The sequence below is a fragment of the Brachycentrus maculatus genome, unplaced genomic scaffold (genome assembly GCF_059751285.1).
Source record: "Brachycentrus maculatus isolate JH-2025_06_01 unplaced genomic scaffold, ASM5975128v1 h1tg000320l, whole genome shotgun sequence".
Taxonomy (NCBI): domain Eukaryota; kingdom Metazoa; phylum Arthropoda; class Insecta; order Trichoptera; family Brachycentridae; genus Brachycentrus; species Brachycentrus maculatus.
In genome coordinates, this window is record NW_028281069.1 from 151,925 (window position 1) to 165,858 (window position 13,934).

The 13,934-nt window shown below is 32.4% G+C and overlaps 1 protein-coding gene across 1 annotated transcript in view; it reads left to right on the forward strand.

The window, feature by feature from the left end:
- The first annotated feature begins 4,386 nt into the window (after positions 1-4,386).
- The window catches only part of LOC148304422 (aminopeptidase N-like), a 44,508-nt gene continuing 34,960 nt past the window's right edge, over positions 4,387-13,934 (forward strand). The window contains exon 1 of the mRNA XM_088268336.1: positions 4,387-4,598. The gene's annotated coding sequence lies outside the window, so the exon portion shown is untranslated. The remainder of the gene's footprint in view (positions 4,599-13,934) is intronic.

Genomic DNA, 13,934 nt, shown 5'->3' on the forward strand with positions numbered 1-13,934 from the left:
AATAAGGAGGGCAAAGGAAGAAATATATAAAAATCTTTCGATTATTTAGCTCACTCGGTAGAGCAGCGGTCCCTACATTTGGATATCCCTGGTTCGAGTCCCGAAATAGGGCATTCTTTTTTCTATTTCATTATAATTTTCTGTATTTACAAAATGTACGCGAAATATTTTAATTCCTACCCATTGATTTTCTCGAAGACGAAGATCAAGTGTGGTACCGTGGTCTAGACACTAATGTCACTCTCGAGTCAGAGTTTCTCGGTTTGAACCCACTCTACCACAATTTGATACCTATTTCTAATAATGAGCCTCTTAGACTCATAGAAATAGCACAAAATTAAAGTATTTCTGGCAATAATCAAAACAAAATATTTATTTAAATAAAATTAAAGGTGTAAAAATGTAAATACAAGGTAATAAATAAATAAACGAATGGGGTTCGATTATTATTCCGGCCTAACTGTTAAAAATGATATTTCTTGGATTTTACAGTTAAAAAAATCCATGCTACAAAACGATTCCCCGAAGTAGTCGAGGCAAAATAATTATTCAACTGTCGAGAAAATTCTGAATTATATTCATAATATAAACAAATTTACGATTCAGGCATACAATATAAATGGTTTCTATGTGGCCGGATCCGCCATGAGTTCACTTTGCACAAGTGCACAGGTACTTACTTCTTCTTCTTCTTCCTCATGAGCCCTATGTCCTCCACTGCTGGATATAAGCCTCTTCGCCTTCTTTCCATTTCCTCTGGCATTGCTGCTTGCAGCCAGTTTCTACCCCCCACAGTGACTATGTCGTGGGACCATCTCTTTTGGGACTTCCGACACCCCTTTGTTCTCAAAACTCTTGTTCTTTTGCTAACAAAACACTTTTGTAGTTTACATTTGTCCTGAGCATGGAATGGTTATTCTAAAACCGGCAGTCATGAAGTAGTCTTTTTAAGTAACAAAAAGTAAAAGATGAATGATAAGGAGAGTTATATTACCATACCACAAAGTTAACAATCCTTTTAATTTACTAAATATAGGTTACAACACTTAGAGTGTCCAAATAATCGTTCACAAATCTGGACTCTCCACTTAGGAGTTATTTTTTACTTTTTTTGACATCTTGACATAGATGAAGAAAGATACGGAAGTCTGGGCATTTACAGGGCTTACGACCGTCTTACCGACCAAACCTATGCTTGGTTCTACTTATTTATGCTTAATTCTACCCATGATTGATAACCATAGTTTTGATGATAAAATTTTTGGAACTCTGTATCGGACTCATGACATAGTACATGTGAGTTCACAACAGCCATTTTTATTAGAATTAGAATAAGGAAAGCTTTTATTAAGCAAAGATTATTTCTATTAGTATGCAAGGTCCGAATCTTGGATTAAATTTACATACTTGAGACCCACCTGAACACACTCTGTTCACAGTTATTTTACCTCAATTTTTTTGTTTAATAGTTAAAGTATAAATAATTTAAAAATAATAGGGGTAAAATATCTGTGAAGTACATGATTTAATTTTTTTATGTAGCTTTTAATTTGACCAGTTATTAGCTATGACCACATTACCTGTTGTAAGCCCTGCAAATGCCCCACTTTTATATTATTCTTTATCTATGTTGAGATGTCAAAAAAAATACAGAATATAGGTTAGGTTAAATTAAGTCAACCAAATAATTCTCGGTTAGAACACCCTCAATTCGATGGGAGTGTTGTAGTTATCACTAAGACCCGTTTCACTAAACGAGGAAAGCAACCGAATATATAATTTTTGCATAATGTCAACATAAGTCATGAGTTTATTTAATTTAACCCTTTGGTTACCAGGATTTCTTGGGTTACCATACCAAAAAAAAACACGATTTAAAAATAAATAGTTCAAAAGTAAAATGTGTTCGATAATTTAACACTCTGAGCCATCGTTTTATCTTCGGTGCGACGAAAATATGGATTTTATTCAACTAAATGCGGGACGTTTTTTCATGTAACGCGGTAGAACGGCGTTCCGGCACCTTTTTTCATGGATTTTTTTTTTTAAATTGTCAACATCAATTAGACGAAACAATGTTTATGCTTACGTAATTACAATCTACATTTATATAATTTGTCAAAATGATAAAATATGGTGTTGTAATGAATATTCAAATGATATTTGAATATATTTTTTAAAGTAAGTTCCGAGACCTTTTCCGAGGGTTTATAAGAGTTTCGGGATCTTTTTTGTTTTAAAAAAAAGCCCTGACTAAATGTATGCAACGTTAAAAAAATCACTAACCAAACGAGCTTCTTTGAAACGCTTAAAGATACTTTAAGAGAGGATACCTCTAAAAGAGTTAATTAAAAATTCACCTCTTTCTTTTATGTTTTTGTTTTATTTTTATGGTATGACTTTTTAATCACTAACTAAATGACTAACAAGTGAATGCCGTTCGCTTAATGCCCACCTCCTTTTTAAGCAGTACGCATAACACTGGAGATCAAACGACTCGCCGACATCCGGCGATGAAAGTAATAGTGTAGGGGTGCGTGTAATTAACAAAACAAACAAAAAAATAGTTATGCAGTAAATGTATTATATTTGTATAATTTTTTGCATATTATTTATAAACCTTGATACGTAAAAATGTATATTTTTAATAATATCACTGCTTTATACAGCTTACTTTTCGCGGAAACAAAATTGGTTTAATGTTCTTAGTTTTTCTCGTTTTTTTTCAAGTATTTTTGTTAACTTCATTTTTTGTAATATTGAAACTAATTGTAAAATGTAAATGATCAATATTTCTACATTTTGATGTATTTATTTTGTACTTATTAAAAAAAAAACATAATATGAATCGAAAATTTTTGCACAAGCACGAAGGTATTCCTAACATACTGTCTAAAATCTATTTGATACTTTTATAAATCATGACGTCAGATCCGACGAATCTGGTATTTCTCGCTAGAGTACCGAAATCCAAAATGATTTTCGTAATCAAAGGGTTAAATAACATGTAAATGTTTTTTTTTCATAATTTTTTTGTTATTTTCTGTATCTCCCGGTGTTACTTATCGTGCAACGGTTCTCCATGACGTATTGAGGCAGATGTTACAAATTATAATTAATTTTATTAATAGGTAGACGACAATTTTTACTAGATCAGCGATGTTTTTTTCATGTGTATATGAGTGCTTTTTTTTAGTTTTTCAAATTTATATTTCCTCAATAAATTGATTGTGGCGTGTTGCACCATCTTGTTGAAACACAGCTTTGTCACATCAATGCCATTCACCTGAGGTACGAAAATTCAAGAAGTCAGTAATCGTAGTTCTATAGTGTTCTCCATTATTCACTAAATTAAAAAAATAACTATACATTGTCTTTTTAAAAAATATGGGCAAATATTTCCACATGCCCATAAAACAAAACATTTCCAATATTGCACAAAAATCCTTTAAATGCAAATCTGTTCTGTTTATTGTATTCTATCGAAATCTTCATTAAAGTTGTTACAAAACGTGACCAATCCTGTGTAAAACCAATATGAAATCATTATATCGCACCAAAACGTAACAGTTTTACAAGCTAAAATTCCTGATTACTTAAAATCGTTTATAATGGTGAGGACCTCCACATATCGCTCACTCCTTTCAACAACGTCTTATATCAAAAACTGTCAATTTTCGGTTGTGCATGTTTTCGGAATGCTCAGAAAATGTACTATATCCCAGCAAAAGCGGAATATTTTTAACTTAATATTTACCCGCTACAGGACAGAAAGTGTTGTTTTTGCATTTTGAAGAAAAGGTAATGTTTTATTATTTTTTTTAAATGTACTAAATATTTTTCAAATGGAGAAAAAACATTCAGGTTTTACCTAAAAAGATCTGTTGCGTACTAAAAAGTTCAATAAGAGGCTTGATATTTATTTTTATACATTTAATTATATTTTTAAACTTTAAAAACGATCTCCTGAAAAATCTTTTTTTTTAAAAATATATTCGTTGTTGAAAGGAGTGAGCGATATGTAATATCGTAGTCATACAGGAGAAAGTGACCAAGTGCATTTTTTACAAAAACGTGATTCTTGATCATTTGATATCTTACTAGCTTAATATAGCCCTGAAAAAAATCCCAAAGGAATTTAAACTTGGAAGTATAATATATTGACTTGTTAAAAATGACTAACTGCATTGATGTTTATTTTCTTGCCAAGCAAAAATGACTTAAATGGCCCTCCTGAACATTTTACATTTGGTTAGTTGGCCACTTTCTCCTGTACGACTACGATATGTTTGTTATATGTTTAAAAAATAAAAATCAGTTTAAAGTCCCTGGCTTCGATGTAAATTTACCAATATTTCAACAAAATCAGATCGCGACCGGTACTATAAGTCAGTCTGTTCGGTGGGCTCGCCGTGGACTGTGCTAACTCCTCTCTTGTCGTCTCTCGCAAGCCCGCGACTCCGCGCCCGCCATACGCCGCCCGGGTCACTCGTTAGTGCGTTCTTGCCGAAGTGGTCGTGTGGAAGGCGACTGCGACTCCAATCAAAACTAGTTTTATGGACGTCGAACCCCCTAACAGGAAGGAATCATTCACCAAGGTATGTTACATACTATAGATATACTATATGTTGCCATTATACATTTTACCCGTGTACCTACTTATGCATTTTTTGCTAAAAAGTGCCTACCTAATTTATTTACTGGATTTTTTCAATCCCAATGGTGCATAGGGCACTGCATTGTAGCAACGCAGTGTTATCTTGATCGTTATTTCTTGTTCTTGTACACCAGTCCAGGGTGATATTAAATAAACATGACAGTGAAAATCACCCATATTTATTTTTACACCCCAGCCAAACGCGCTGACCACTACACCACGGAGGTAGACGGATTTATTGGAATAACCAACAGAATATTTACAAAATATAATAAAACATAAAAAAAATCCAATTACAAGTTTTCACTTATAGTAATATAAAAAAAACTGTCATGTCTAATGATAATTGTACGATTTTAGCAATTCAATTTTATTTTTAAAAAAAGCGTCATGTCTTCTTTAAATCTTTATCCGCACCAAATGATGTAAGCAATGTTAAGATAACACTGCGTTTAGATGATGCAATGCCCTATGCACCATCGGATGCGGATAATAGTTCGAGGAAGAAGACGTAAGGTACATAGCTATTTTGGTAACATGTTTTATTTTAATTTTTTTGCTACTATATATTTCTTATATACGTTAGTGAATACTAACTCAAATAAGAACTAACTAGTTTACATTTAATTTGATTTTACTTTACGTTTAGTTCATAATGTCAACTTTAAATTGTATTACATTTAAGAACTCGTATACTTACTAAAATATCGTATAACTGATATATCCCATAATCTAAAATATGCAGTTTTTTTCAAATAGTATTAATTATTTGCATTGATATTTTCATCTAACACATTAAAAAAAGATGCATCCTCTTATTATTCAGTTAATTTTTCTACATTGAGTAATTATGTGAAAATTATTTTAGTATTCTTTTTTACTACGTTATCAATTTATGATAATCAAGCTAATGTCTAGCTATGTCCATCCTAACACCAACAAAATGGTCTATCATGCACTTGTACAGTCTTCTCTTTGTTATGGAATAATTGGATGGAGGGGAGCATTCAATATTCATTTAAAGCCTTTAGAAACAGTCCAAAAACTTATTATTAAAATCATGCTTAAAAATAATTCTACTTTTCCTTCCAACCAATTATTTCAGGAAGCCGAACTTTTGGAGCTACGAGAAATCTATTGCCAACAGTGTCTAAAATATGTTTATTTGCGCCAACATTTATTTCCTAAAAATAATAATAGATCTAGCCAACGAATTAATAATTTATTAGAAATCCCTTTTTGTAAATCCAGACTTGCGCAAAGACACTCATTTTTCATAGCTCCAAAACTGTTCAACTTAATCCACAAAGACTATTTGTTAGATGTTAATTCCCTAAGTTCGTGTAAATTAAAAAATTTGCTTAGATTATTTATAAAAGAGACAGATTTAAGTTCCTTTTTCATTTAGAACATGATCGCTAGCTTTTTACTTTTTTACCTTGTCATCTTTTTTATGTTTAAGTTTTAATTAAAAAAAAAAATAAAATAAAAAATTGCTCACTGAGAGTCAAGTATTTTTATTTTTATTTTTTTTTTGTATTTAATTTAAGTTTTTTGTATTTTGTATTAACTAATTATACTTAGAAACCTATACCCTTATACCCTGTACTATGACTATTTATTTTGTATACCCACACACAGGCCATGCCTTTGTGGGATCTTTTTTTGTATTTATTTTTATTTTTTATAAATATTTTTTGTTTTTGAATTTATGTAATGCAAAAGAATTTTAAATAAAGAAAAAAAAAAAAAAAAGCCTGAAGGGGTAGAGAGGATGAAACACCACAGTCGTCTGTCCTGGCATACACTTGAAGCTTTCTTTACATCCATACATCTAATCAAAAATGCCCACGATCAGGTCCTGAAGAATTTCGCTCAATCTCCTTGACCAAAAATATTTTTTAAAGTTTTACTTTTCGCAATGAAACACGACGCAGCCTAATGAAATAACCCTTAAAGCCAAGAACGTTTGTTTAATGCCCCCTTGGAGGATAGTTCGAGAACAGGTTAGAAAAGCATTCCTAAGCATCGTCGTACGCGCAGACAAATAATTACTAATAGGATATTATCACTCGGGAGGAATATCTAATTTGACATACTCAATCTATAAAGCATTTTGTAAGACTCTTGAAGTGTTTATAACAGCCGATATAATCAATATTATCATTCATCATTTTCTTTTGCAAAATTCGCCTTCCTAAGAACGTTGTTTTCGTAAGTTGGTAATGAATGGCGTCACAGAAACGAATCCACACTACTGCTATTACAACTCTATAAAGCAGATACGTAAAGGGATACGCCACATAACACACCCGATGATGTAAAATGTTTTTCACTACCTTTCCCTGTTTGGAACTTCATAATTATGGTAAGCCTACCTACATATCAGCTGTCTAAACTCAAAACACAGTTGGGGACTTTTTTTTGTTGTACATTTTTTTTTGCATTTTTGGACTAAGTAGATTCTACTTAGTCCAAAAATGCAAAAAAACCTACTACAAAAAAATGTCCCTTACTGTGTTTTAAGTTTGGACAGCCGATATGTTGAGATGTCAAAACAAATACAGTGGAACCTCTCAAAACGAGTAATTCGCATAGCGAACAAAAAAATGTGAAAAAGTTGATCTCTTATCGAGCGACATTTCGCATGAGTTACATAAAAAGTGTATTTCTAAGAATCTGTGCCGAATGAACACATGTGGCCATCGGGCGTTAAAAAGTGCTTTGTGTTAGTCCCTTAAGGGTACGTTACGACCATAGTGTATTCATCCGAAACCCCTACCTTCTCGGGAATAAATGACTGCAATAAAAATGTGCAAAGACAATAACGATCCTAGAACGTGTGCTTAAACGGTTAAATTTGATGAAATCGAACTACGAAAACCTCAGAGACAAAACAATCATGTCGGATAACGGAAAGGCGTCAAAAGAGGATAAAAGCGAAGTCCCGTTTGAACTGTGTTGAACCCGACTGTGCTAGTCTGGAAGTTGGAAGTTGGCCATCCACAATGACGAGGAGCTCAACAAGCTGCCCTCCAGCGTGACGACCATCGCTCAAGAAGGCGTCCTGCCCAACACCTTGGCCATTTTCCAGCCCATAGGATCAAGAGGAAGGCGTTTTAATTTGTCATCTTTTCCCCGCTCCAGACTCGACAGCCCGAGACCGTTTGAAGACGTTTTAATCCATTTATTTTTTTGTATATCATTATCATCATCATCCTATTATTATTATTATTATCTATGTCTTTATAAGCGCCCTTGAGGTATTATTTTACGAAAATGGCGCTATACAAATTATCCAAATTATTATTATTATTATAAGCCCCCTTTTCACGACATAAACTTGTGAGCCGGGGCGGGGCTTCTGCGCCAGTCAAAACAAAAGGTGTTTCGCTTAACGAGAAAGATTTTGTAACGAATTATGCTCCTTATGAGAGGTTCCACTGTATATATAAATATTTATCTTTGGAAAAAATACAGATAATAAATTAGAAAGTATGATCACAAATTCATGGTTTACTTTCAGCCATTTTTATCATTGCATAATGATTTTACCTACAATAATTATAATTATATCGCACCCCTAGATCAAAAGAGTATCAACTAAAAAAAAACTTTTGTTAATTTTTAGATGGAAATTGCATTTATTATTTACATGTACCCATGTACCTACCTTATTATGTACAAGGTTTATAGATCATTTAGTGGATTTTTTTTTATTCTAGCTAATTCAATATGTTTTATTTGAATCTGTGTTGGGAACAGGAGGGATAATCTAGTATGGGCCAATCAGGAACTTCTCAGCATTTGCTCATTGCTGGGAGGGAACCACGTTGCACTCCTCAGGAGAAGGCGGACTGTTGACTGTCATCAGCAGACCTTCCGTTCCACTAGAAGAGGGTTCGGCATTTTGTGTCCTACCTTGGTTTATGTTACCAATGTCCTTCACTATTTTTACCATGTATGATACCACCCAAAAAACTTCCGGAGAGACGAAAAACGTATAGTGATGTCGCCTTATGTAATAGAAGTTTCCTGTTTTCTTTTATGATTGGACTATGCATATTAAAGAATATTTACATTAAACTATTTCATACTAACTAACTAACCATCACGCCACTTCTCGAAGGGGTAGGCAGAGAGAATCGAACTCTTTTATTCGCCAAAAGGAACATACAGTGCTATATTTTGAAAAATCTTTAAGATATTGACAAATCGGATAAAGTCATACAGGTAATATTAATACCACTTTATGAGTCTTATTTTAATACACACGACTAGTTTCGAAAACTAACAGACGTTTTCATCTTCAAAACCTCTTATTTCAATATACACGACTAGTTTCGAAAACTAACAGACGTTTTTATCTACAGGTGCATGTAGATGAAAACTTCTGTTAGTTTTCAAAACTAGTAGTGTGTATTGAAATAAAACTCATTAAGTGGCATTATAGTGTTTATTTTTTAAAAAAATTATCACTTTTTCTTAAAATCTTTTGCGACACGTGTTTCCATGCATTCCGCATCATTTTCAAAACTTAAACAAAAAACGGATAGATTTTACCACAAAATGACGGCCGAATCAATTGATGAAAAAAGATCGTAGTTCTAACTGCTGTTTGTCAGGATATTTTTTTTGGTAGGTACTTTTTTTTACATTTTTGGACTAAGTAGCATCTACTTAGTCCAAAAATGTACTACAAAAAATGTTCCTTACTGTGTTTTGAGTTTGGATAGCCGAATAGTGTGATTGTCCATTTGGACTTTTTCTCTTCCTTGGCAATATTGAATGAATCATTATTCCTTCAATGTATCGAATATTGACAGTCATTAGTAAGGACATAAGAAATTACAGTTGGTAATTAGCCTATAGAATGAAAGGACGATGTTCCTAGAATGAAATCAACACTAGCCATCAACATACCATATATCATAATCGACGAATAGATAGGTACACTCGCATTAACAAATTAGTTTCAGTTGTCATTCCTATCCGAGTGCAAACTAATCATAGTTACATTTCCGGTGCTTTTTATTTCAAACACTTTCCAATTGTTAGGAAATAAGCATTACTGTGTTCTGTTTTCCACGTTCAATGCTATTGTGATATCGATATGTACCTTAGGACAGAATATAATAGATAAGTACCTTAACATAAATAATATCGCACCTAGATCAAAACTGTATCAACTCAAAAATCATTATTTTTTAGATAATCACTTATTCGGATTCTAAAAAAGAAGGCGCATATCGTAGTCGTAAGGAAGAAAGTGACCAACTAACAAAACGTAAAATGTTCAGGAGGGACATTTAAGTCACTTTTGCTTGGCAAGAAAATAAACATCAATGCAGTTAGTCATTTTTAACAAGTCAATATATTATACTTCTAAGTTTAAAATCGCTTTGGGATTTTTTGAAGGCAATATTAAGCTAGTGAGATATCAAATAGTCAATAATCACATGTTTGTAAAAAATGCACTTGGTCATTTTCTCCTGTATGACTATGATATGATACTCTGGGAGTATATGTACAAATTGTACCGTCCAAATAAAATTAGTCCTTAAGATGTGAATATGAAATGTCATGCCCAAACTAATAACATAAGCGCCCCAAAATTTTGCTTGGCAACAAAATAAACATCGATGCAGTTAGTCATTTTCAACAAGTCAATATATTATACTTCCAAGTTTAAAATCGCTTTGGGATTTTTTCAGGGCAATATAAAGCTAGTAAGATATCAAATAGTCAATGATAACGTTTTTGTAAAAAAAAATTCACTTGATCGCTTTCTCCTGTATGACTACGATATATCAACTTATCCGATTTAATATCTTAAATATTCTTGAAAATATAGCACTATATTTCTTTTACACTAGATTTCTTTAAAAAAAGGGCAGAAAATCGTCCAGCCCTCAGCGCAGCCGAAAGCGTTGTGATTTGAGCGTTCGAGGTCTCGGCCTAAAAAGCGATTTCTATTTTATTTTTTTAAGATAAATGTGTGTCTATTTAAAATAGAAAAATGCTCGTATTTTTTGCAGACGGTATTTTAATGATGAAAGATTTTGTGTCGTTCTTGGGTAATCAATATGAACACGAGTGATCGATTCTCCGAGGAACTCGTTAGAGTCTCGACACTCGACAGCACAAGTAACGGGAGAGTCATTATAATTAATTATTCCTACATTGGAAAGTGGAGGCTGTAAATCACAGCTCTCATTATTTATGTCACTCGATCTCTAATATCCAAATATTCAGTGACATATTCCCCGAGGTGCTTTGCAACATAATCTGATAGAGAGAGAATTTATATATGTATATATATATATATATATATATATATATATATATATATATATATATATATATATATATATATATTTATATATATATATATATATATATATATATATATATATATATATATATATATATATATATATATATATATATATATTATATATATATATATATATATATATATATATATATATATATATATATATATATATATATAAATATATATATATATATATATATATATATATATATATATATATATATATATATATATATATATATATATATATATATATATATATATATATATATATATATATATATATATATATATATATATATATATATATATATATATATATATATATATATATATATATATATAGGTCTTTTTTTATATGGAGCTTTTTTCTTAATTGAATATCCACATATGGGAAATAGTTTTTGAGATACATCTTCAATCCAAATTACAAGTGCTTTTTCTGTTTTTTCCAATAAAGTATTTCTTGAATACGATGTGAGATTTGAGCTTAACTTTGTGCCAGTGACACAAGCACACTTTAACGGTTGTAACCTGCACTAGTCTAAATTTTAGATTTTTTTATGCGAATTCGCATAAAAAAGACTTGAACTACATACAAAAATAAGGGATAGGTTCCATTACATTTGAAAATCGCATAACTTCAAAATCGCATAAAAAGATTCACATAAAAACAGACCCAAGTGTATATATATATATATATATATATATATATATATATATATATATATATATATATATATATATATATATATATATATATATATATATATATATATATATATATATATATATATATATATATATATATATATATATATATATTTATCACTACTACTACTACTATCAAGCCGTTTCACCACAAGGGAGCAGAGAGGATGGAACGCCACACTGTTCTGTCCTGACGTAGATTCCTCTCTTCCTTCACATACATACATCTAGTCATGGGCAGAAAAGTAGTGCCTATCCTAACTACCCACGTGACATATAAAAACGCAACCAGTACCTACCTTACCTTACTAAATAGTATCAGCTTACCTCACTGCCTACCTTTACTGCCTACCCTATTTAATTTTCTGTACACGCCACTGTATCTAGTGATACATACCCTCCGATTACGCAGACATTTGACACCACATAATTTAGGTTTTGATTGATCTGATCGTGCCATGTCTTTTTCGGTCGTCCTCGTTCTGTTCTTCTGGTCACAATCGCCACACATACTTTCTTCGTCATTCTTTCGTTATCCATTTTCATCTTTAATATAAAACTTGTTGGATGATTTTTCTCTTCATCACGTCTAGCGCGCACACACTGCACTACTAATTTATATACGAATTAATGCCAGGCAATCCCGTTAATCTATGTTCCTATCTCTGTAAATATATAATGTTTAGTTGTTAATTGTATCTCTATGTGATAGTGTGACGATAAGTAACTAAATTTAATAGTATTATTATAAGAAAACCGGATGATCCGTTATATGCAAATGTTTGAAAACATTTGCCAGTATATAGGGGCTACAGGAGCTAACGTATCTCCAATACAGTTATTATAGCTCCTATACAATAGTTCTGCATGGTGACAGTAACATAATTTCTGAACGTAAATAAAGAAAAAATCTGTTCGTCTATCTATGATATTGTAATCTTAAAAATATACAGTCAACAAAGGTTATTTCGCTATCAGTAATAATTATTTTTTAAAAAAGGCAAAACGGAACGGATATGTTTATTAGCGAAAATATACAAACATTTTGAGTGTGTCCAAAAATTGGATTGTCTCCAATTATAGGAGTTATTATATAGGGTCCGCCATCTAAAGTTTTTTTTTTCAACTAGTGCTTATTTCGTGAATGGTAACACTTAGCTCATGTCTGATTTGACAGATAATTAGTTTTATCCTTCCGCTGAGCGAATATGGTTGTGTATACGCTTGAACAACGCTGGGAAATATTGCGACATTACTTTGAAAATCATGGTAATGTTGCAGAATGTGTGCGAAAATTGCGTACGGTTTTTGGAAGAAGAGAAGCACCGTCAGCTCCGTATGTTCGTTATCTTGTGAAAAAAGTGAAAGAAACTGGCATCCTCATCGATAAACCAAAGCGTGAAAAGCCAAAAACAGTGCGTACACCCGAGAATATCGATGTTGTGGCAGAAAGTGTGCGTGAAGCGCCATCAACATCAATTCACCGTCGTTCTCAACAATTGAACATTTCGGAGACATCATTGAGACGAATTTTGCATAAAGACCTTGGTATGACGCCATACAAAGTCCAATTGGTTCAGGAGTTGAAGCCAACTGACCATCCAATGCGTTTTCGCTTCGCTGAGTGGGCCTGCGATCGACTTACAGAAGATGCCGATTTTGCCAAAAAAATCATCTTTTCGGATGAAGCTCATTTTGATCTTGGCGGGTATGTAAACAAGCAAAATTGTCGTATTTGGGGCACAGAAAACCCGCACGCATACATTGAAAAGCCGGTACACCCAAAACGAGTCACTGTTTGGTGCGGATTTTGGTCCAGAGGCATAATTGGGCCATTTTTCTTTGAAAATGAGCAAGGAGTGGCCGTTACAGTCAATGGCGATCGTTATCGGGCCATGTTGAACGGATTTTTGTTCACAAAAATTGAAGAGGAGGATATTGGCAACATTTGGTTTCAACAGGACGGCGCTACGTGCCACACAGCCGAAGCTACACTCGATGTTTTGCGCCCTGTTTTTGAAAAAAAAAAGTTATTTGGCGGACCCTTTATATTATTTTTTGACATAGCATCATGATATTTTCTGGCGTTTCTCATGCATGAGATTATAATCCAGGATCGGATCTCACATACTAATATAAGAGGTTCTGCTTAATAAAAAGCTTCTTTTTATCTCACCGATAGATGTCTCTTGTGAAGTTCTAGTGATTCAAGAACAATGTTTAGAAACT